Genomic DNA, 22,246 nt, shown 5'->3' on the forward strand with positions numbered 1-22,246 from the left:
CATATGAGCCACGTTCTGCTCAAGGTTTCTTCCTGTTAAAAGGGAGTGTTTTCTTGCCACTGTCGCCTTAAGTGCTTGCTCTGGTGTCAGGCTCTGGGTCTCTGTAAAGACAATTTTGATTGTGGAAGGAACTATATAAATAAAATTGAACTGAATTGAAAAAAATTGGGTGAAAAATGTCATAGTATTGTAAAAAATCAAAATCAAGTAAAACACAAGACATTATAACGGTATGTCGTTTTTTATGACATTTTGAGGTCATACTAAAGTATGACTTTTTTTGGCCGATTTTGACGCCTTACTATACTATGTCGTTTTTTATGACATTTTGAGGTCATACTAAAGTATGACTTTTTTTGCCCGAAAAAAACGCCATACTATACTATGTCGTTTTTTATGACATTTTGAGGCCGAAAAAATTTTTGACTTTTTTTGCCCGAAAAAAAACGCCATACTATACTATGTCGTTTTTTATGACATTTTGAGGCCGAAAAAAATTTTGACTTTTTTTGCCGGAAAAAAACGCCATACTATACTATGTCGTTTTTTATGACATTTTGAGGCCGAAAAATTTTTTGACTTGTTTTGCCCGAAAAAAACGCCATACTATACTATGTCGTTTTTTATGACATTTTGAGGCCGAAAATTTTTTTGACTTTTTTTGCCCGAAAAAAACGCCATACTACACTATGTCGTTTTTTATGACATTTTGAGGTCATACTAAGGTATGACTTCTTTTGGCCGATTTTGACGCCTTACTATACTATGTCGTTTTTTATGACATTTTGAGGTCATACTAAAGTATGACTTTTTTTGGCCGATTTTGACGCCTTACTATACTATGTCGTTTTTTATGACATTTTGAGGCCGAAAAAAATTTTGACTTTTTTTGGCCGATTTTGACGCCATACTATACTATGTCGTTTTTTTATGACCTTTTGAGGCCGAAAAAAATGTTGACTTTTTTTGCCCGAAAAAAACGCCATACTATACTATGTCGTTTTTTATGACATTTTGAGGTCATACTAAAGTATGACTTTTTTTGCCCGAAAAAAACGCCATACTATACTATGTCGTTTTTTATGACATTTTGAGGTCATACTAAAGTATGACTTTTTTTGGCCGATTTTGACGCCTTACTATACTATGTCGTTTTTTATGACATTTTGAGGTCATACTAAAGTATGACTTTTTTTGCCCGAAAAAACGCCATACTATACTATGTATGCTCTATGTATGCTCTAAGGAACGATACAGGAAATCATTCCTACCTTCTGCCATCAGGTTATACAACTCATCTACCTCTGCCAGAGCCACAATAACACTTCTAGACTAACCAACTATCCCTGGAACATTCACTCAATGTCGTTTGTCACTGAGTGATATGTGCCTACACTTTATATTGATATTATATATCATAAATATTTGTATCACCATGCAATATTTGTATCAGTTTGCACTACTCATGCACATATTATAATTATCGTTGCTATTACTCTTACTGTGTTTATTATCTATTATCATAATTATAATATACCATTGCCACAATGTGTGCTAGACATAGAATGCTATACTATAATTATTACAATAATTATCGTAATGTATATTATATTATTATTATTATTATTATTATTACTGCTCCTACTATATCTTACTATATATATACTACTTGCACTATATACTGTTATTATGTTATTATATTATGTTATTGCACTATATACTGTTATTATGTCATTACATTGTGCTATTTTCAGTAACATTACACTACCATCAGCCTTAAACACCATCCTTCCACTGCACCTTACTCACAGCACCTTCCTATGTATATACCATATGTTCTAACACCTCGTTATTTCTATTGTATTAGATTTTTATTTTTCATTTTTTTATTTCTTGTTATTTCTATTTATCTCTATTTTTATCTATACATATTTTTAGTACTGGAGTTCTTGTTTGTATATTTGTATATTTCATATTGTTTTATCCTATTTTATCTACTCTTCACGGTCTACTGGAACAACCTAATTTCCCTTTGGGGATTAATAAAGTTTTCTGTCTGTCTGTCTGTCTGTCTATGTCGTTTTTTATGACATTTTGAGGTCATACTAAAGTATGACTTTTTTTGCCCGAAAAAAACGCCATACTATACTATGTCGTTTTTTATGACATTTTGAGGTCATACTAAAGTATGACTTTTTTTGCCCGAAAAAACGCCATACTATACTATGTCGTTTTTTATGACATTTTGAGGCCATACTAAAATATGAAGGCTTCAAAGATTAATCTTTAGTCAGGCATCAAAATGCAGTCCAAAACGGCATTGTATAGTGAGGCTTCAAAAGCGCATTACCTTATTCTTTCTCCGCCTCTCCTCCATTTCCAGCTGTCCTATCTTCCTTGTTTTCTTCCTTTCACCAAACCCGGCCATAGGCAGGAGGGCCCCCATATAGGCCAGGTACTGCTCAAGGTTTTTTCCTGTTAAAAGGGAGTTATATTTTGTCATGGAAGGTGCTATATAAATAAAATTGAATTGTATTGAAAAAATTGAATAAAATTGGTTGAAAAACATCAGTATAGTAACGCATCAACATGCAGTCAAAAATGACATTGTATAGTAAGGCATCAAAATTGCCTTACCTTATTCCTTTTCTTCTCCTCTATTTCCAGCTGTTCTATCTTCCTCCTTTTCCTCCTTTCACCCAGCCCGGCCATCGGCAGGAGGGTCCCCCATATGAGCCACGTTCTGCTCAAGGTTTCTTCCTGTTAAAAGGGAGTGTTTTCTTGCCACTGTCGCCTTAAGTGCTTGCTCTGGTGTCAGGCTCTGGGTCTCTGTAAAGACAATTTTGATTGTGGAAGGAACTATATAAATAAAATTGAACTGAATTGAAAAAAATTGGGTGAAAAATGTCATAGTATTGTAAAAAATCAAAATCAAGTAAAACACAAGACATTATAACGGTATGTCGTTTTTTATGACATTTTGAGGTCATACTAAAGTATGACTTTTTTTGGCCGATTTTGACGCCTTACTATACTATGTCGTTTTTTATGACATTTTGAGGTCATACTAAAGTATGACTTTTTTTGCCCGAAAAAAACGCCATACTATACTATGTCGTTTTTTATGACATTTTGAGGCCGAAAAATTTTTTGACTTTTTTTGCCCGAAAAAAACGCCATACTATACTATGTCGTTTTTTATGACATTTTGAGGCCGAAAAAAATTTTGACTTTTTTTGCCGGAAAAAAACGCCATACTATACTATGTCGTTTTTTATGACATTTTGAGGCCGAAAAATTTTTTGACTTGTTTTGCCCGAAAAAAACGCCATACTATACTATGTCGTTTTTTATGACATTTTGAGGCCGAAAATTTTTTTGACTTTTTTTGCCCGAAAAAAACGCCATACTACACTATGTCGTTTTTTATGACATTTTGAGGTCATACTAAGGTATGACTTCTTTTGGCCGATTTTGACGCCTTACTATACTATGTCGTTTTTTATGACATTTTGAGGTCATACTAAAGTATGACTTTTTTTGGCCGATTTTGACGCCTTACTATACTATGTCGTTTTTTATGACATTTTGAGGCCGAAAAAAATTTTGACTTTTTTTGGCCGATTTTGACGCCATACTATACTATGTCGTTTTTTTATGACCTTTTGAGGCCGAAAAAAATGTTGACTTTTTTTGCCCGAAAAAAACGCCATACTATACTATGTCGTTTTTTTATGACATTTTGAGGTCATACTAAAATATGACTTTTTTTGGCCGAAAAAAAACGCCTTAATATACTATGTCTTTTTTTATGACATTTTGAGGCCGAAAAAATTTTTGAGTTTTTTTGCCCGAAAAAAACGCCATACTATACTATGTCATTTTTTATGACATTTTGAGGTCATACTAAAGTATGACTTTTTTTGGCCGATTTTTATGCCTTAATATACTATGTCGTTTTTTATGACATTTTGAGGCCGAAAAAAATTTTGACTTTTTTTGCCCGAAAAAAACGCCATACTATACTATGCCGTTTTTTATGACATTTTGAGGTCATACTAAAGTATGACTTTTTTTGGACGATTTTAACGCCTTACTATACTATGTCGTTTTTTATGACATTTTGAGGCCGAAAAAAATTTTGACTTTTTTTGCCCGAAAAAAATGCCATACTATACTATGTCGTTTTTTATGACATTTTGAGGTCATACTAAAATATGACTTTTTTTGGCCGATTTTGATGCCTTACTATACTATGTCGTTTTTTATGACATTTTGAGGTCATACTAAAGTATGACTTTTTTTGCCCGAAAAAAATGCCATACTATACTATGTCGTTTTTTATGACATTTTGAGGTCATACTAAAATATGACTTTTTTTGGCCGATTTTGATGCCTTACTATACTATGTCGTTTTTTATGACATTTTGAGGCCGAAAAAATTTTTGACTTTTTTTGCCCGAAAAAAACGCCTTACTATACTATGTCGTTTTTTATTACATTTTGAGGCCGAAAAAAATTTTGACATTTTTTGACCGAAAAAAACGCCATACTATACTATGTCGTTTTTTATGACATTTTGAGGTCATAAAAAATTTTGACTTTTTTTTCCCGAAAAAAACGCCATACTATGTCGTTCTTTATGACATTTTGAGGTCATACTAAAGTATGACTTTTTTTGGCCGATTTTTATGCCTTACTATACTATGTCGTTTTTTATGACATTTTGAGGCCGAAAAAAATTTTGACTTTTTTTGCCCGAAAAAAACGCCATTCTATACTATGTCGTTCTTTATGACATTTTGAGGTCATACTAAAGTATGACTTTTTTTGGCCGATTTTTACGCCTTACTATACTATGTCGTTTTTTATGACATTTAGAGGCCGAAAAAATTTTTGACTTTTTTTGCAGGAAAAAAACGCCATACTATACTATGTCGTTTTTTATGACATTTTGAGGCCGAAAAATTTTTTGACTTTTTTTGGCCGATTTTGACGCCATACTATACTATGTCGTTTTTTTATGACCTTTTGAGGCCGAAAAAAATGTTGACTTTTTTTGCCCGAAAAAAACGCCATACTATACTATGTCGTTTTTTTATGACATTTTGAGGTCATACTAAAATATGACTTTTTTTGCCCGAAAAAAACGCCTTACTATACTATGTCATTTTTTATGACATTTTGAGGCCGAAAAAATTTTTGACTTTTTTTGCCCGAAAAAAACGCCATACTATACTATGTCATTTTTTATGACATTTTGAGGTCATACTAAAGTATGACTTTTTTTGGCCGATTTTGACGCCATACTATACTATGTCGTTTTTTATGACATTTTGAGGCCGAGAAAAATTTTGACTTTTTTTGGCCAATTTTGACGCCATACTATACTATGTCGTTTTTTATGACATTTTGAGGCCGAGAAAAATTTTGACTTTTTTTGGCCAATTTTGACGCCATACTATACTATGTCGTTTTTTATGACATTTTGAGGTCATACTAAAGTATGACTTTTTTTGGCCGATTTTTATGCCTTACTATACTATGTCGTTTTTTATGACATTTTGAGGCCGAAAAAAATTTTGACTTTTTTTGCCCGAAAAAAACGCCATACTATACTATGTCGTTTTTTATGACATTTTGAGGTCATACTAAAGTATGACTTTTTTTGGACGATTTTAACGCCTTACTATACTATGTCGTTTTTTATGACATTTTGAAGCCGAAAAAAATTTTGACTTTTTTTGCCCGAAAAAAATGCCATACTATACTATGTCGTTTTTTATGACATTTTGAGGTCATACTAAAATATGACTTTTTTTGGCCGATTTTGATGCCTTACTATACTGTCGTTTTTTATGACATTTTGAGGTCATACTAAAGTATGACTTTTTTTGCCCGAAAAAAATGCCATACTATACTATGTCGTTCTTTATGACATTTTGAGGTCATACTAAAGTATGACTTTTTTTGGCCGATTTTTATGCCTTACTATACTATGTCGTTTTTTATGACATTTAGAGGCCGAAAAAAATTTTGACTTTTTTTGCAGGAAAAAAACGCCATACTATACTATGTCGTTTTTTATGACATTTTGAGGCCGAAAAATTTTTTGACTTTTTTTGGCCGATTTTGACGCCATACTATACTATGTCGTTTTTTTATGACCTTTTGAGGCCGAAAAAAATGTTGACTTTTTTTGCCCGAAAAAAACGCCATACTATACTATGTCGTTTTTTTATGACATTTTGAGGTCATACTAAAATATGACTTTTTTTGGCCGATTTTGACGCCATACTATACTATGTCGTTTTTTATGACATTTTGAGGCCGAAAAAAATTTTGACTTTTTTTGCCCGAAAAAAACGCCATACTATACTATGTCGTTTTTTATGACATTTTGAGGCCGAAAAAATTCTTGACTTTTTTTGCCCGAAAAAAATGCCATACTATACTATGTCGTTTTTTATGACATTTTGAGGTCATACTAAAATATGTCTTTTTTTGGCCGATTTTGATGCCTTACTATACTGTCGTTTTTTATGACATTTTGAGGTCATACTAAAGTATGACTTTTTTTGCCCGAAAAAAAACGCCATACTATACTATGTCGTTTTTTATGACATTTTGAGGCCGAAAAAATTTTTGACTTTTTTTGCCGGAAAAAAACGCCTTACTATACTATGTCGTTTTTTATTACATTTTGAGGCCGAAAAAAATTTTGACATTTTTTGACCGAAAAAAAACGCCATACTATACTATGTCGTTTTTTATGACATTTTGAGGTCATAAAAAATTTTGACTTTTTTTGCCCGAAAAAAACGCCATACTATGTCGTTCTTTATGACATTTTGAGGTCATACTAAAGTATGACTTTTTTTGGCCGATTTTTATGCCTTACTATACTATGTCGTTTTTTATGACATTTTGAGGCCGAAAAAAATTTTGACTTGTTTTGCCCGAAAAAAACGGCATACTATACTATGTCGTTTTTTATGACATTTTGAGGCCGAAAAAAATTTTGACTTTTTTTGCCCGAAAAAAACGCCATTCTATACTATGTCGTTCTTTATGACATTTTGAGGTCATACTAAAGTATGACTTTTTTTGGCCGATTTTTATGCCTTACTATACTATGTCGTTTTTTATGACATTTAGAGGCCGAAAAAATTTTTGACTTTTTTTGCCCGAAAAAAACGCCATACTATACTATGTCGTTTTTTATGACATTTTGAGGCCGAAAAAATTCTTGACTTTTTTTGCCCGAAAAAAATGCCATACTATACTATGTCGTTTTTTATGACATTTTGAGGTCATACTAAAATATGTCTTTTTTTGGCCGATTTTGATGCCTTACTATACTGTCGTTTTTTATGACATTTTGAGGTCATACTAAAGTATGACTTTTTTTGCCCGAAAAAAACGCCATACTATACTATGTCGTTTTTTATGACATTTTGAGGCCGAAAAAATTTTTGACTTTTTTTGCCGGAAAAAAACGCCTTACTATACTATGTCGTTTTTTATTACATTTTGAGGCCGAAAAAAATTTTGACATTTTTTGACCGAAAAAAACGCCATACTATACTATGTCGTTTTTTATGACATTTTGAGGTCATAAAAAATTTTGACTTTTTTTGCCCGAAAAAAACGCCATACTATGTCGTTCTTTATGACATTTTGAGGTCATACTAAAGTATGACTTTTTTTGGCCGATTTTTATGCCTTACTATACTATGTCGTTTTTTATGACATTTTGAGGCCGAAAAAAATTTTGACTTGTTTTGCCCGAAAAAAACGGCATACTATACTATGTCGTTTTTTATGACATTTTGAGGCCGAAAAAAATTTTGACTTTTTTTGCCCGAAAAAAACGCCATTCTATACTATGTCGTTCTTTATGACATTTTGAGGTCATACTAAAGTATGACTTTTTTTGGCCGATTTTTATGCCTTACTATACTATGTCGTTTTTTATGACATTTAGAGGCCGAAAAAATTTTTGACTTTTTTTGCCCGAAAAAAACGCCATACTATACTATGTCGTTTTTTATGACATTTTGAGGCCGAAAAATTTTTTGACTTTTTTTGGCCGATTTTGACGCCATACTATACTATGTCGTTTTTTTATGACCTTTTGAGGCCGAAAAAAATGTTGACTTTTTTTGCCCGAAAAAAACGCCATACTATACTATGTCGTTTTTTTTTATGACATTTTGAGGTCATACTAAAATATGACTTTTTTTTGCCGATTTTAACGCCTTACTATACTATGTCATTTTTTATGACATTTTGAGGCCATACTAAAATATGAAGGCTTCAAAGATTAATCTTTAGTCAGGCATCAAAATGCAGTCCAAAATGGCATTGTATAGTGAGGCTTCAAAAGCGCATTACCTTATTCTTTCTCCGCCTCTCCTCCATTTCCAGCTGTCCTATCTTCCTTGTTTTCTTCCTTTCACCAAACCCGGCCATAGGCAGGAGGGCCCCCATATAGGCCAGGTACTGCTCAAGGTTTTTTCCTGTTAAAAGGGAGTTATATTTTGTCATGGAAGGTGCTATATAAATAAAATTGAATTGTATTGAAAAAATTGAATAAAATTGGTTGAAAAACATCAGTATAGTAACGCATCAACATGCAGTCAAAAATGACATTGTATAGTAAGGCATCAAAATTGCCTTACCTTATTCCTTTTCTTCTCCTCTATTTCCAGCTGTTCTATCTTCCTCCTTTTCCTCCTTTCACCCAGCCCGGCCATCGGCAGGAGGGTCCCCCATATGAGCCACGTTCTGCTCAAGGTTTCTTCCTGTTAAAAGGGGGTGTTTTCTTGCCACTGTCGCCTTAAGTGCTTGCTCTGGTGTCAGGCTCTGGGTCTCTGTAAAGACAATTTTGATTGTGGAAGGAGCTATATAAATAAAATTGAACTGAATTGAAAAAAAATGGGTGAAAAATGTCATAGTATAGTAAAAAATCAAAATCAAGTAAAACGCAAGACAGTATAGCGGTATGTCGTTTTTAATGACATTTTGAGGCCGAAAAATTTTTTGACTTTTTTTGCCCGAAAAAAACGCCATACTATACTATGTCGTTTTTTATGACATTTTGAGGTCATACTAAAGTATGACTTTTTTTGGCCGATTTTGACGCCTTACTATACTATGACATTTTTTATGACATTTTGAGGCTATACAAAAATATGAAGGCTTCAAAGTTGAATCTTTAGTAAGGTATCAAAATGCAGTCCAAAACGGCATAGTATAGTGAGGCTTCAAAAGCGCATTACCTTATTCTTTCTCCGCCTCTCCTCCATTTCCAGCTGTCCTATCTTCCTTGTTTTCTTCCTTTCACCAAACCCGGCCATCGGCAGGAGGGCCCCCATATAAGCCAGGTACTGCTCAAGGTTTTTTCCTGTTAAAAGGGAGTTATATTTTGTCACTCTCCTCTTTAGTGCTTGCTCTGGGGTCAGGCTCTGAGTCTCTGTAAAGTGTTTTAAAACAGTTTGGATTGTGGAAGGTGCTATATAAATAAAATTGAATTGTATTGAAAAAATTGAATAAAATTGGTTGAAAAACATCAGTATAGTAACGCATCAACATGCAGTCAAAAATGACATTGTATAGTAAGGCATCAAAATTGCCTTACCTTATTCCTTTTCTTCTCCTCTATTTCCAGCTGTTCTATCTTCCTCCTTTTCCTCCTTTCACCCAGCCCGGCCATCGGCAGGAGGGTCCCCCATATGAGCCACGTTCTGCTCAAGGTTTCTTCCTGTTAAAAGGGAGTGTTTTCTTGCCACTGTCGCCTTAAGTGCTTGCTCTGGTGTCAGGCTCTGGGTCTCTGTAAAGACAATTTTGATTGTGGAAGGAGCTATATAAATAATATTGAACTGAATTGAAAAAAAATGGGTGAAAAATGTCATAGTATAGTAAAAAATCAAAATCAAGTAAAACACAAGACAGTATAGCGATATGACGTTGTTTTATGACATTTTGACGCCTTACTATACTATGACGTTTTTTATGACATTTTGGGGCCGAAAAAATTTTTGACTTTTTTTGCCCGAAAAAAACGCCATACTATACTGTGACGTTTTTTATGACATTTTGAGGTCGAAAAAAAATGTTGACTTTTTTTGGCCGATTTTGACGCCTTACTATACTATGACGTTTTTTATGACATTTTGGGGCCGAAAAAATTTTTGACTTTTTTTGCCCGAAAAAAACGCCATACTATACTATGTCGTTTTTTATGACATTTTGAGGTCATACTAAAGTATGACTTTTTATGGCCGATTTTGACCCTTACTATACTATGTCGTTTTTTATGACATTTTGAGGTCATACTAAAGTATGACTTTTTTTGGCCGATTTTGATGCCTTACTATACTATGACGTTTTTTATGACATTTTGATGTCATACTGAAGTATGACTTTTTTTTGCGCGATATTGATGCCTTACTATACTATGTCATTTTTTATGACATTTTGAGGCCATACTAAAATATGAAGGCTTCAAAGTTGAATCTTTAGTCAGGCATCAAAATTCAGTCCAAAACGGCATTGTATAGTGAGGCTTCAAAAGCGCATTACCTTATTCTTTCTCTGCGTCTCCTCCATTTCCAGCTGTCCTATCTTCCTTGTTTTCTTCCTTTCACCAAACCCGGCCATAGGCAGGAGGGCCCCCATATAGGCCAGGTACTGCTCAAGGTTTTTTCCTGTTAAAAGGGAGTTATATTTTGTCACTCTCGTCTTTAGTGCTTGCTCTGGGGTCAGGCTCTGAGTCTCTGTAAAGTGTTTTAAAACAGTTTGGATTGTGGAAGCTGCTATATAAATAAAATTGAATTGTATTGAAAAAATTGAATAAAATTGGTTGAAAAACATCAGTATAGTAACGCATCAACATGCAGTCAAAAATGACATTGTATAGTAAGGCATCAAAATTGCCTTACCTTATTCCTTCTCTTCCTCTACTCCATTTCCAGCTGTCCTATCTTCCTCCTTTTCCTCCTTTCACCCAGCCTGGCCATCGGCAAGAGGGTCCCCCCATATGAGCCACGTTCTGCTCAAGGTTTCTTCCAATTAAAAGGGTTTTTTCTTGCCGCTGTCGCCTTAAGTGCTTGCTCTGGTGTCAGGCTCTGGGTCTCTGTAAAGACAATTTTGATTGTGGAAGGAGCTATATAAATAATATTGAACTGAATTGAAAAAAAATTGGGTGAAAAATGTCATAGTATAGTAAGGCATCAAAATCAAGTAAAAAACGACATAGTTTAGCGGTATGATGTTTTTTATGACATTTTGAGGCCTTACTAAAGTATGACTTTTTTTGGCCGATTTTTACGCCTTACTATACTATGACTTTTTTTTTAATTTTTGAGGCCATACTAAAATATGAAGGCTTCAAAATTGAGTGAAAAACATTATCCTATAGTAAGGCATCAAAATGCAGTCCAAAACGACATAGTATATTGAGGCTTCAAAATTACATTACCTTATTCCTTCTCCTCCTCTCCTCCATTTCCAGCTGTCCTATCTTCCTCGTTTTCTTCCTTTTACCAAGCCCGGCCATCGGCAGGAGGGTCCCCCATATGAGCCAGGTTCTGCTCAAGGTTTCTTCCTGTTAAAAAGGGGGTGTCAGGCTCTGGGTCTCTGTATAGACAATTTTGATTGTGGAAGAGCTATATAAATAAAATTGAATTGAATTGAATTGAAATTGAATTGGTTGAAAAATGTCAGTATAGTAACGCATTAACATGCAGTCAAAAACCTCATAGTATAGTAAGGCATCAAAATTGCCTTACCTTATTCCTTCTCCTCCATTTCCAGCTGTCCTATCTTCCTCCTTTTCCTCCTTTCGCCCAGCCCGGCCATCGGCAGGAGGGTTCCCCACATGAGCCAAGTTCTGCTCAAGGTTTCTTCCTGTTCTTCTTGCTTGCTCTGGTTTCAGGCTCTGGGTCTCTGTAAAGACAATTTTGATTGTGGAAGGAGCTATATAAATAAAATTGAATTGAATTGAAAAAAATTGGGTAAAAAATGTCACAGTATAGTAAGGCATCAAAATGCAGTAAAAAAAAGGACAGTATAGTAAGGCTTCAAAATTGGGTGAAAAACATCATAGTACAGTAAGGCATCAAAATGCAGTAAAAGAACGACAGTATAGTAAGGCTTCAAAATTGAGTGAAAAACATCATAGTATGGTAAGGCATCAAAATGTCTAAGAAAAAATCTTGCTGTAGCATGATGTTTTCTAAGTCCATTTTGCAGCACTTTCACATTATATGTAATATGCATTATCACACTAAGGTAGACTAAGTACACTACAGCATCATTAATATAGTCTTACAGTTACACTGTATTTACATACTTTCAACAATTATTTCATACTGAATTGTTTACTCAATGTAACATCTCTTGATTTCATAAAATTCTTCCAGCGTTACCAGTCACTTCATACTGTTCATCTATAATGTTGTTATGCAATAGATTGTTGTGTTTTTGCAGCAGAGCCCTCTGCTCATTAAGGGGGAGCTAAATCAGCTGTCAGGTATCCAATAGGCTGTCTGATATATTCCTGCCCTGCTGGGGCAGCTGGGTGGCTGTTTGCCTGCTAGCAACGCAATAGCCTCAGGCTTTGTAGCCTAGGGACTGCTGTTTTTTATTTATGTGGTTTCAGCTGCCATCCACACGCTCTATTTGATAGCAAATCTAGCTATTTGCTTTCATCTTCACTTTTCTGAATAATGGTGAAGTTTGCTGAAGGTGTCAACCAAGTCAGCCAAGAGGCATTTCAACAAAAACTTCTTCAAAACTAAACTCATAAACAACACAGCCTACACTACGTGTTATTTTTGCTTAAGTTGGAGTGCTGATTTAACTTAAGATGTGTTTATACAGCAAAATCTGACAAACTCACACTATAATTATCATGCTTATTTTGCTTCTGTAAGGGAAAACATTCAAATCGATCAACTGAACTGAAGTGGCAAGACAAAAACTGTTTTTTTAAGGATGTTCCCCACAATCTTATGGAAGCATCACAATATCACTGTACACCATGCAGGGCTTCAAATATGCAACAGATGCCAAAGCTGATGATGTCAGCACAAAAAAAAAAACAAAACAAAAAAAAAACCTAAGCCTTCACAGTCTCATAACTCTATGAGCAGCTGGAAATGCTGCCAATCACACAGACAGTGTCAAGAGCAGCAGTCTCTCTAATACTGCAAAAGGCAACATTTCATTACTGGCAGCTGGAGAAAACTTTATATTGCATCACTGCCATATGGTGGCCATGTGACGGTGTCTCATGAAGAACTTTTCCTTGGATAAAACCTGCTTTCACAAGGGAAAGAAATTCAACAATCTGCAAGGTGTCGACAACTCCTCACTTTACTCAATGATTGTAATGAGTTGAACTACTTACATGCTTCAACCTGAACAGTGTGGGTGGGAAAAATGTTGGAAGACAGCAGTTTAAATGGACAGTTATTGGACAGTTAGTTGGACAGGGAAAAAAAAGCTAGCAGTGTGAGTTTCTGTACTTGATTTTTAAACTGACAGACCACTGATGTGTTGCTACAGATGAGAAAGGGGAAGGAGGGAGTTGTGGGAAGGATTCAGAAGGGAAATTGAGCACATGCTGAGCACACACAGCACACAGACACACACTAGCACATACTTACACACCTCTATTCAACACATTCGCATATGAAGGGGCAGGGATGGAAAGTCTTTCCAGTTGAACGTGGGTGTATTTGTGTGTTGACTCCAAATTGCTAAAAGGGCCCAGAGGCTTTATATTGCATTAAATCTCCAACTCAGCTTTGTAGAAACTAGTTCAGGCTACCTGTTCTATGGAGCGGGAGACAGCGGGGCCCCTGACGACTGACTGACTGCTTGACCGACGCCCACCACATCCCAGTGCCGCTTTCACTCTTTTGGAGATTGTTTTTAAGCTTCCTCCTTTGAAGGGAGGCCAGTTACACCCTCAGGGTTGAGAGGGAAAAAAGGGCGCTCGCATTGAGTCGGCGTGCGACAGTCACATCCATCTCCCTGGCGTCCACACTTACTCCAGCCTATTCAGTCACGATACTGACGCTTCACAGTCAGCCTCTAGCCTACGTATTTTTTGTTTTGCAGACAACATAATTTAAAGGTGCTTGGTCTGTCAGACTACAGTACATTTATGTACAGTTTAAGGCCCAGACTTATGATTCAGAGTGCATAGCGGATACAGCAACTAAAAGCTTTAGTATCTCTTCTATTTGTGAAGGTATTTAGTTTTAAGTGACTGATATGATCATATATTTAACATAACATAAAACATTATAAAAGTCTTTGCGATCCTGTTTTTTTTTTTTTTGTAGCAGGTAAAAAACTTTGCTGTCGCTGTTTGTTTCAGTAGTTACTATTCTTGAACAAATAATTCCAAAATATTTTTTTTTCATTTAATAAGAAAATTTCATACAACTGTACTTTTTTCCTTAAAAAATTGAAAATACCTTGAAAATATTTTGTGGGCACTTGGGGGACATAAGAAAAAAGGTTGTAAACACTACCGCATTAATTTAAGTCCAATATTCTCAGGTCTTTGGTCTCCACCAAGACCTGAAAGAAATATCTGGTTCTTTATCTGCTAAATTCACCAGCTAGCTGCTGACTTTGTTGTTTGGTGCTGGGAATTGAACGTACAGTCAAAACAGTAAAACTGTGGCCTGTAAAACCAAAACAATGAGCTGAAAGATGCTATGAGTTTCTACAGAGCTGAGCAGAACTGCAAAGTCAGGTCCTAATTCTGTTTGTTGTTCAAAGTAACTTTTGCTGAACAGCTACAAATGTGCCCACAATTGAATATTACTTGAAAAATGCCAAAACAAAAGCCCAACAAGCCAAAAATATTTGTCGTACTAACAGTATGATGACTAAAAATCTACAGTATGTAAAAACACTTTGCAGAGATACTGCAGAGTAGCATTAGCATCTCTCTCTCACACACACACACAAGCTTTTCTCAGCAGGAGAACACAGTGACACCATATAGGAATGAAGAGGAGTGAGAGAAATAAAGATGCAGACGAAGAAAGACTAATATTGACAGGAGGATGAGAAAGAAGAGGGAGGAAGAGAAAGATATACAGATAGAGAAATAAACAGCAACAGCAAAAATGACAGAGACCAAGACGACGCTTGAGGGAAAACTGCACTTTGAGAGGAGGAGAGCGATAAACTGAGAAGAAAACAGTGAAGGGAGAAGCAGACAAAGAAAGGGAGAGAGAGAAATGTGAAACTGGGAGAGGGAGGGAGTGTTGGTATAAGCAGCACTGCCTATCCTAGTGGAGGGTGAATGTTTCTGTGTTTGTGCTCTCACGTCGGCAAGCGAGGCTCAACACTTCCCCTGTGGAGTGGATGAGTGTAAGCGTGTCGCGGTTGGAGGCTGGAAGGCCGAGCTGTGATAGCATGTGGTTACCAGGGGCCTCCCGCAGTTGGCTTCTCCCACTTACAGTGCACAAGGCTGGCTGAGAGGAGGTTCAGGGCCTGGGAATGAAAGGGCATTTTTTTTTAGATTTCCCATAAATTACATAAAATAACCACAATATGCAGGGCACATTTAATTTGGCACAATTAGTAACCATTGTAACCACAGAATTCATATTAGGTTTCATTTCAACTTCTGGCTCAAAAGAGGCCAAATTATATGTGCCCAAAGTGCAGGTGCAGTGCTTTAAAAAAAACAAAAAACAAAAACAGTGAGATGGCTTCAGATGTCATAGGGAACAACCCGAGTTATGACAGCATATATCAAACAAAGACAAAGTGCACTGACAAAACACAGAACACTGGCAACAAATTGAAATTGACCCACAGGGATATGACGCAAATCAACAGTGTTGGGAGCTGCTGCTAATTTACATAAAACCTAATAATGTCATACCTTTGTAGCGGTGTTTGCAATGGGGTTTTAGTTTATTTATATTTATTTATATAATAATATCTAGATAACATCAAACAGACCTTGGTTTGATCCATGGGGTGTTTGTGCTTTTACTTTTTTTTATTCCAGTGTTTGCTTTTTTTCCTTTTGCGTAAACACATTTTACTACCAGCTTAATACTGAAAAATTTGCTCAGCACACACAGACACAAAATTTTTAATAAAAATCTCAGATAGTGAGCCCAGTTTATAGAGTGCAACAGAAGCTGGTGCCAAAAGACCAGCTAACAGCAGATCAACCTGTTCACTTTCTACTTTTAAATGTTACATATCAGACCTCTTAGATGTTTATGTTTGGGGTTTAACTGGAATTTAAAGTTCCTTTAACTGGAATTTAAAGACCCTTTTCTTGAAATGAAAGACATGACCCAACATCAGAGATTCATGTTTTTATCTACTCATGGGCTATTTACGGCTCCATGTCAGACCACACTAAGAGAATGGGAATGAGATTTGGGCCCGTGTAGTACTCTGAAGAAAACAAGTGCTTTCCACTTTAACATCAGCATAAACACCATTTAGCTGTTTACAGGTGAAGAGTTTGTGTATGTGCCTTTGAACATGACAATTTCAGCCATCTGTTAGGATGAGCTCTGGTCCTGTGCCACCAGTGCTGCGCAAATAAAACCACTGACAGACCGGAACTTTGATCGACAGTGGCAATCCAAACACTTTCCTTGCCCTTCTGTGGCTGTTTCTCCCTCTGCAAATTGTTGTTTTTTCCCTCTTGTAGCCCCTATTAGGATGATAGATGAGAAGAGATGCAGAGGGGATGGTTAATCTTTCACAGAGAGGAAGACCAGAGAGAGGAGGGGAGGTGGAGAGCAGCATGCCCTGTACATAAATAAACAGGATGTTGGGATTTAGCAGCAAAATGTGCAGAGGGGACAAAGATTATGGTGATCACTACTCACAGATAGAGGATGGAGGGCCGAGGAAAGGGAAAGAGAAGGGGGGACAAAGACCAGCAAGCCTGAGCGAGGAGACAGAAAGTGATTGAGACAGAACAACACGGATAACAGATGGAATGAAAAGCAGAATCTGGATAAAGAAAGAGAGGAGAGAAACTGGGATATAACAAGAGGGAGACGGAGAGCAGCGGGATCCTGGTGGGCGAGGGTAGTGGAGGGATTCTGGAGGGCTATATTGAGCTCAGTTTCTCCACAGGAGCTGCTTAATGAGCACAGAGTTTGTAAGTAATTATTGGTTATCAACCTGATAATAGTCATTGCTCCATTTTGTGTAGCAGTTTCCACATACTTATACAATTATGGCAATTATTAACAAAGCTGCGTCTTTGCGTCGCTGCTTTGCATTTCAAACATATAGCATGGCCAGGCTGGGCCATTATTTTTGTGTTACATAATACAGGTTACTGGGAGGGGGGGGGGGGGGGGGGGGGGGGGGGGGAGAGTAAGAACTGGATTCTTATAAGCGCTTGGGTAAAACAATGAGGAGCCAATTTAGTTTTCAAAACAAATACCAGAATTTCATTTAGAGAAGGAGGCAAACAGAGACTGTGGATCATAACCTTGCCAGGTTTTGCAGCAGCTAATATTTGCTCGCTGTGCAGTTCCCCAGATTTAGATCAAACAAGTGGACTCTTGAAAAGGTAGAACAGAAAAACTCAGTGTTAGCGAGCTGTAGGGAGGGTTAGAAAGGAAAAGAGACAAAGAAGAAGAGTGATGGTGGAGAGCCAAGTGTGCACAGCAGCCTCCGCTGTGCAGGGAAGTCATCAATTTTAAGGGCTGCAGCAGAGAACCTGCTAGCTTTTCATTAGCAGGTGAGACACACTGATAGGATTTGAGGATGCAGACGGATGGCTGGCCAGACAGACAGATGGCTCTCTACTCCATTATCCAGGGACACAACGCTGCACTGGTCACATCGTACTCTCCATGTCCCCCCGCCCCCCTGCCCCCCCGCCCCCCCCGCCCCCCCCCCCCCGCCCCCCCCCCCCCACCACACACACAGGATTGTAGAAAGACAAAAGAATAGAGCACTTGACTCTTTTAAGAGAATAAAAGAGGCAGAAAAGCGTGTAAAGATGCATTGGGGTGATCTACAAATCTGCAAAGAGCTGAACAAGAGACGTGAACACACTGACAGAGTAGCCTCAGGAGCTGTAGCTTGAACAATGCCCTGAGATTTTTGTGAATGAAATCTGTCTCTTTAAATAATAGAGTGCTTGCTTTTGCTCTCTTTTGGAAGAATTGGATTTAAATTTCAGATCAGTGCTGTGAGGAAAAAGAGACACGATCGCTGTTCAGCTGAAAAAAAGCAAAGAAGTCAGCAGTTATTTTTCCAGACCGTGTTGATTCAGTCATCAATTACAGCAGCAGCAGTCGTAATAAATAAAAGTCAACAACTGACTAACTGCAAAGCCCCGTCATTGGCACTCATCCAGCACCCACCGCAACATATTGAGTTACAGACCTACAGTATCCGCCTGCCTATATACACACATCATTGATCTCTATAAGTTCTTCTTCAAAGTCTACACATTTGATCAAAGGTAGTGGAGGGGTGGATGGCATTTTTCGAAAGCGAAAAGACCAGTGATACACCTCAGGAAGAATGGGGGTGGTGACGGTGTCTCCACTGCCGCGACAGATCTGGATCAAAAGTACCTATTGCGGAATCAAAGACAGCCCCATCAATATTTCATCATAGGAGAACCTGCCCGTCGTCTCACACACACACATACACATGCACGCACGCGCACACACACACACACACACACACACACACACACACACACACACACACACACACACACACACACACACACACACACACACACACACACACTCCAACCTTTGGTTTCCAGTTCTTTCCTTTTCTGTCCTTTCCTTTCCTTGGCTACATCCCAATTTGTGTTTCAGCCTTTCTGTCCTGCTCCTGATCATCAGGATTCTCCCTACGAAGAGTAAACAGATTTTCATGTGTACAGGTGTAGTTTCCCTTTAAAACATATATCTGAAATAACCCAAATTAATCTGAACTATAGTGTAAGGAAAAACACAACACTGACCTCTCTGTGACTTGAGTTCTGTTCCAGGTATAAAAAGGGCAGATCCACCAAAAAAAAACCCAAAACATCCAGCCATGCCTTGGCCTAAAAACAAAATAAAAAAACCAAAAAAAAAAAAACATTAAATTGTCTGCAGTCAACAGGTTTAGTCTATTTAAGGCCAAGCAATACAGACAGATCCAAGTGCTCGTATAGGGTAAACTTTGTGCAAAAATAATTTCATTTTGTGTCAGCATACACAAAAGATTAAAACTTATGAGAAATCTATGCAAATAAAACTCCAACAAGTTAAAAGAACTTTTGCTAGACAGTATGTCATATTCATGAATACAACCCCAATGTGTCAGAATTTGGATTCTTCTCCAATCCCAAAACAGGGAGGCAGCAACATTCACGCTGTGCAGAAACTAGGCTACACTGTGCTTAACATGGCACCACACCGACTAATACAGGAAGAGGTTAAGTTAATGCATTCGGGAGAAAGAGAGAGAGAGAAAGTGGGGGGAGAGTTTTCCACCCCATACACAGCAGCATTAAGGCAAGGGAGGGAAATGAAACTTTGCATTATTTTTAGAAGGAAATTATGTCTGTGCATCTCAGTAATTATAAAGCAATTCAGAACTGACTGATAGGCCTCCGGTGGACTTTTTTTTTTTTTTTCCCCTCCCTACTCTCGCAGCCTTATCTTTTCCCACCACAACTGCACAGACTCCTACATGCATTTTAATATGGTAATTATCAAGTGAATGCTAAACACTAACCAAAAGGAAAAGCTGGCGAAAGCATTTAAAATGGGATTCAGCCACCAGTTTCCTATATCAACACAACTCATGCCTCTCTCGCTTCCTGATTAGGAGGAGGATTTATTCAGGGTATTTATAGCCCCCTATCTCTTTTGTGTCTTCTGGCAGGCATGCTATTTACAGTATTTTGCTGCCGTCATTTGGCTGATTTGCAAACGTGATAAACTTAGTCAATGAATGAGGGAGCTTATTATTAAAAAATGATACCAGTGTTTAGCATAGAAGAGCAGTGGACAGTCTGAGCCATTCTTTAAGACATTCCTTAGTCTACCTGAATTATAATAAAGAATACTCTTGGAAAGCTGAGTTTGCAGATTGTTATTTGCCCCCCCCCCCCCCCCCATGTACTGCACCTCAGCTGGGGAACAAAAAAAAAGTATTGTTTGACAACCTTGCTCCCAAAGTTGTTGTTTTTTTTGCCAGCTAAAATAAATGGATACAGAAGGAGAGAGAAAGAGTGAGAGGAGGCGAGGTCCTCCCTACGGACTCCTCTGTCTCCAAGCAAGTTTTTCTCTTGTTTGATGGAGCTCAACAGACAAGAGTTCTCTCACTGAGGCAACGTTAAGGGGAGGCAGCAACTGTGGTGCTACGGGTGAAAACATCTTAGCTTACAGTTTACCAAAAATCGGTTGAAGGGGAAGGGAAACCAAAGTTGCTTGGTTTCTGGTTTGTTTAAGAGGTCACAGAGGCCAGTGGATCCATTTGTTTCAAGTTTATGTTGGAGTAGGCTGCACCTCGATACACTTGTGTTTTTAAAAAATCTCCTCTCACTGGAGCACACGTCTGCTGGAAGTAGTATCCAGTTATTCCAGGAGAAAACTAGAATGGGATAGTAGCAGATGCCTATGTAATGGATGTAAAGCATCTAAATCTGAAATATTCTTCCAAAGCTGTCTGGTATCAACTGAACTAATATCTCTGATGGTCCCTTTTAGCAGAAAATGTCTCGTTGTAGTAGAAGACAACAAACACAGCACTTTAGACACCTCCTAATGTCCTGACAAAAAGACTAGCACTGTCCAAATTCACCTGTAACAACTGTTAAAAAGTGGGGGGGAAAAAAAGCGAACCTGTGACCATTTGATCATCAGGTCAGGAGCATTAAGAACATTTTTCCTTACGACTGGGATGGAAAAAGACAGACACCACCTTCACTTGGGTGGTGAAGATGGATGGTTCCAGGTTCAACTTTCATTCATACAAACATGTACATAAAAATTTTGTTGGAGCTGGAGTAAATCCCTGGCACCTCACTGATCACCTTTGGACATCAGACAAGTCAAAGACCAGAATCCTGTATTCTGATCCTGGTTTTGGATTTGGAAGATGGCTAAGCTGTGTCATTCCATTGTGTTTTGCTAGCCTTATTATTCACAGTTATTCTCTCTGTGTATATAGCCATAATTCCTTCTGTCCCTTTTCTCCACATTCCTCTCTCCATCTTTTCCTCCCTCCTGGGTTAGCTTTGCAGCCTAGCCTGTGGGCCCAGGGATGTTGTATTAATTAACTCGCCTCACTGCACTCTCATCAAGCTGCCGGTAAATGGCCCCGCTCCAAGTTTCCCTCCCGGAGCGCAACAAGATGGCAGCATCCGTAAACAACTTCAAATTTACGGTACTGCAGTCACAGCGGCAAGGCCCCTGCTACTCCTTGCAATGAGGGGAGGCAGGCTGGAGCGTGCAATTCAAACAGAGCCACGCTCCGCACGCTGCTGTGTGGTTTAATATGTAAATGCATTTTCGTTAGACTCAAACTGCCATTGCAGTCATCTATTTTTCCTCTACCTCTCTGATGTCTGTGATTTGCAATCGCTGCTCGGAACAAAGTGCAATCTTTTTTAATGTGCACTGCAGTACGGTATGTGCCTATTGCTCAGCGGTGGAGCAGTCATAAACAACTTAGTATACCTTTTACGTGGCGTGATTAAAATGGGTGCAAATCTTTGTCAATATTAACATGGTTTGACAAGCAGCCATGCAAATGACTCTGCTCCTCAGAGAGAGAGCAGACTGTAATGAGGTAAATACTACACTGAGTTTCTGTAGCTGGGATGTCAGCAGCGTTCGAGCTGAGCTGCTGAGGAAACTCATGGTGGGTAAATACAACCCACAATCCCAGAGGACAGGGCACATAATAAATTCCAATCAAAAGTGACATTTTAATAAAGTGCTGTGTTAGAAAGGCTAACTAGTTTTAAGTATTTCCCTTCTTTTGCATTGTTTTTCTCCTAAAAGCAACGTTAGTCAGTATACATCATCAGTAATTTGGTTTAATAAAGCCTTGACAGCACATGTCTCCATTTCTGTCTACGCTAAAATGCTCACTTTAATGTTTTATCAAATTAGAGCATTAAAATCAAATTCACAATAAATCTCATAGATCCATCCATGTTACTAATTCAATTAAAAACATTTATTGCAGATTC

The 22,246-nt window shown here is 37.5% G+C and overlaps 2 long non-coding RNA genes across 2 annotated transcripts; both read right to left on the minus strand.

The window, feature by feature from the left end:
- Positions 1-44: 44 nt before the first annotated feature.
- LOC121177135 lies at positions 45-2,694 on the minus strand. Its single transcript, XR_005893177.1, has 3 exons — positions 2,638-2,694; positions 2,351-2,475; positions 45-101 (listed from the first exon to the last, which is right to left on the minus strand). It is a non-coding gene; the product is annotated as an uncharacterized LOC121177135 (long non-coding RNA).
- Positions 2,695-2,772: 78 nt separating this feature from the next.
- On the minus strand, positions 2,773-8,741 carry LOC121177137. The gene is made up of 3 exons (XR_005893178.1): positions 8,685-8,741; positions 8,398-8,522; positions 2,773-2,829 (listed from the first exon to the last, which is right to left on the minus strand). It is a non-coding gene; the product is annotated as an uncharacterized LOC121177137 (long non-coding RNA).
- Positions 8,742-22,246: the final 13,505 nt, after the last annotated feature.

Source organism: Toxotes jaculatrix, chromosome 23, assembly GCF_017976425.1.
Source record: "Toxotes jaculatrix isolate fToxJac2 chromosome 23, fToxJac2.pri, whole genome shotgun sequence".
In the NCBI taxonomy this organism is placed as follows: Eukaryota; Metazoa; Chordata; class Actinopteri; family Toxotidae; genus Toxotes; species Toxotes jaculatrix.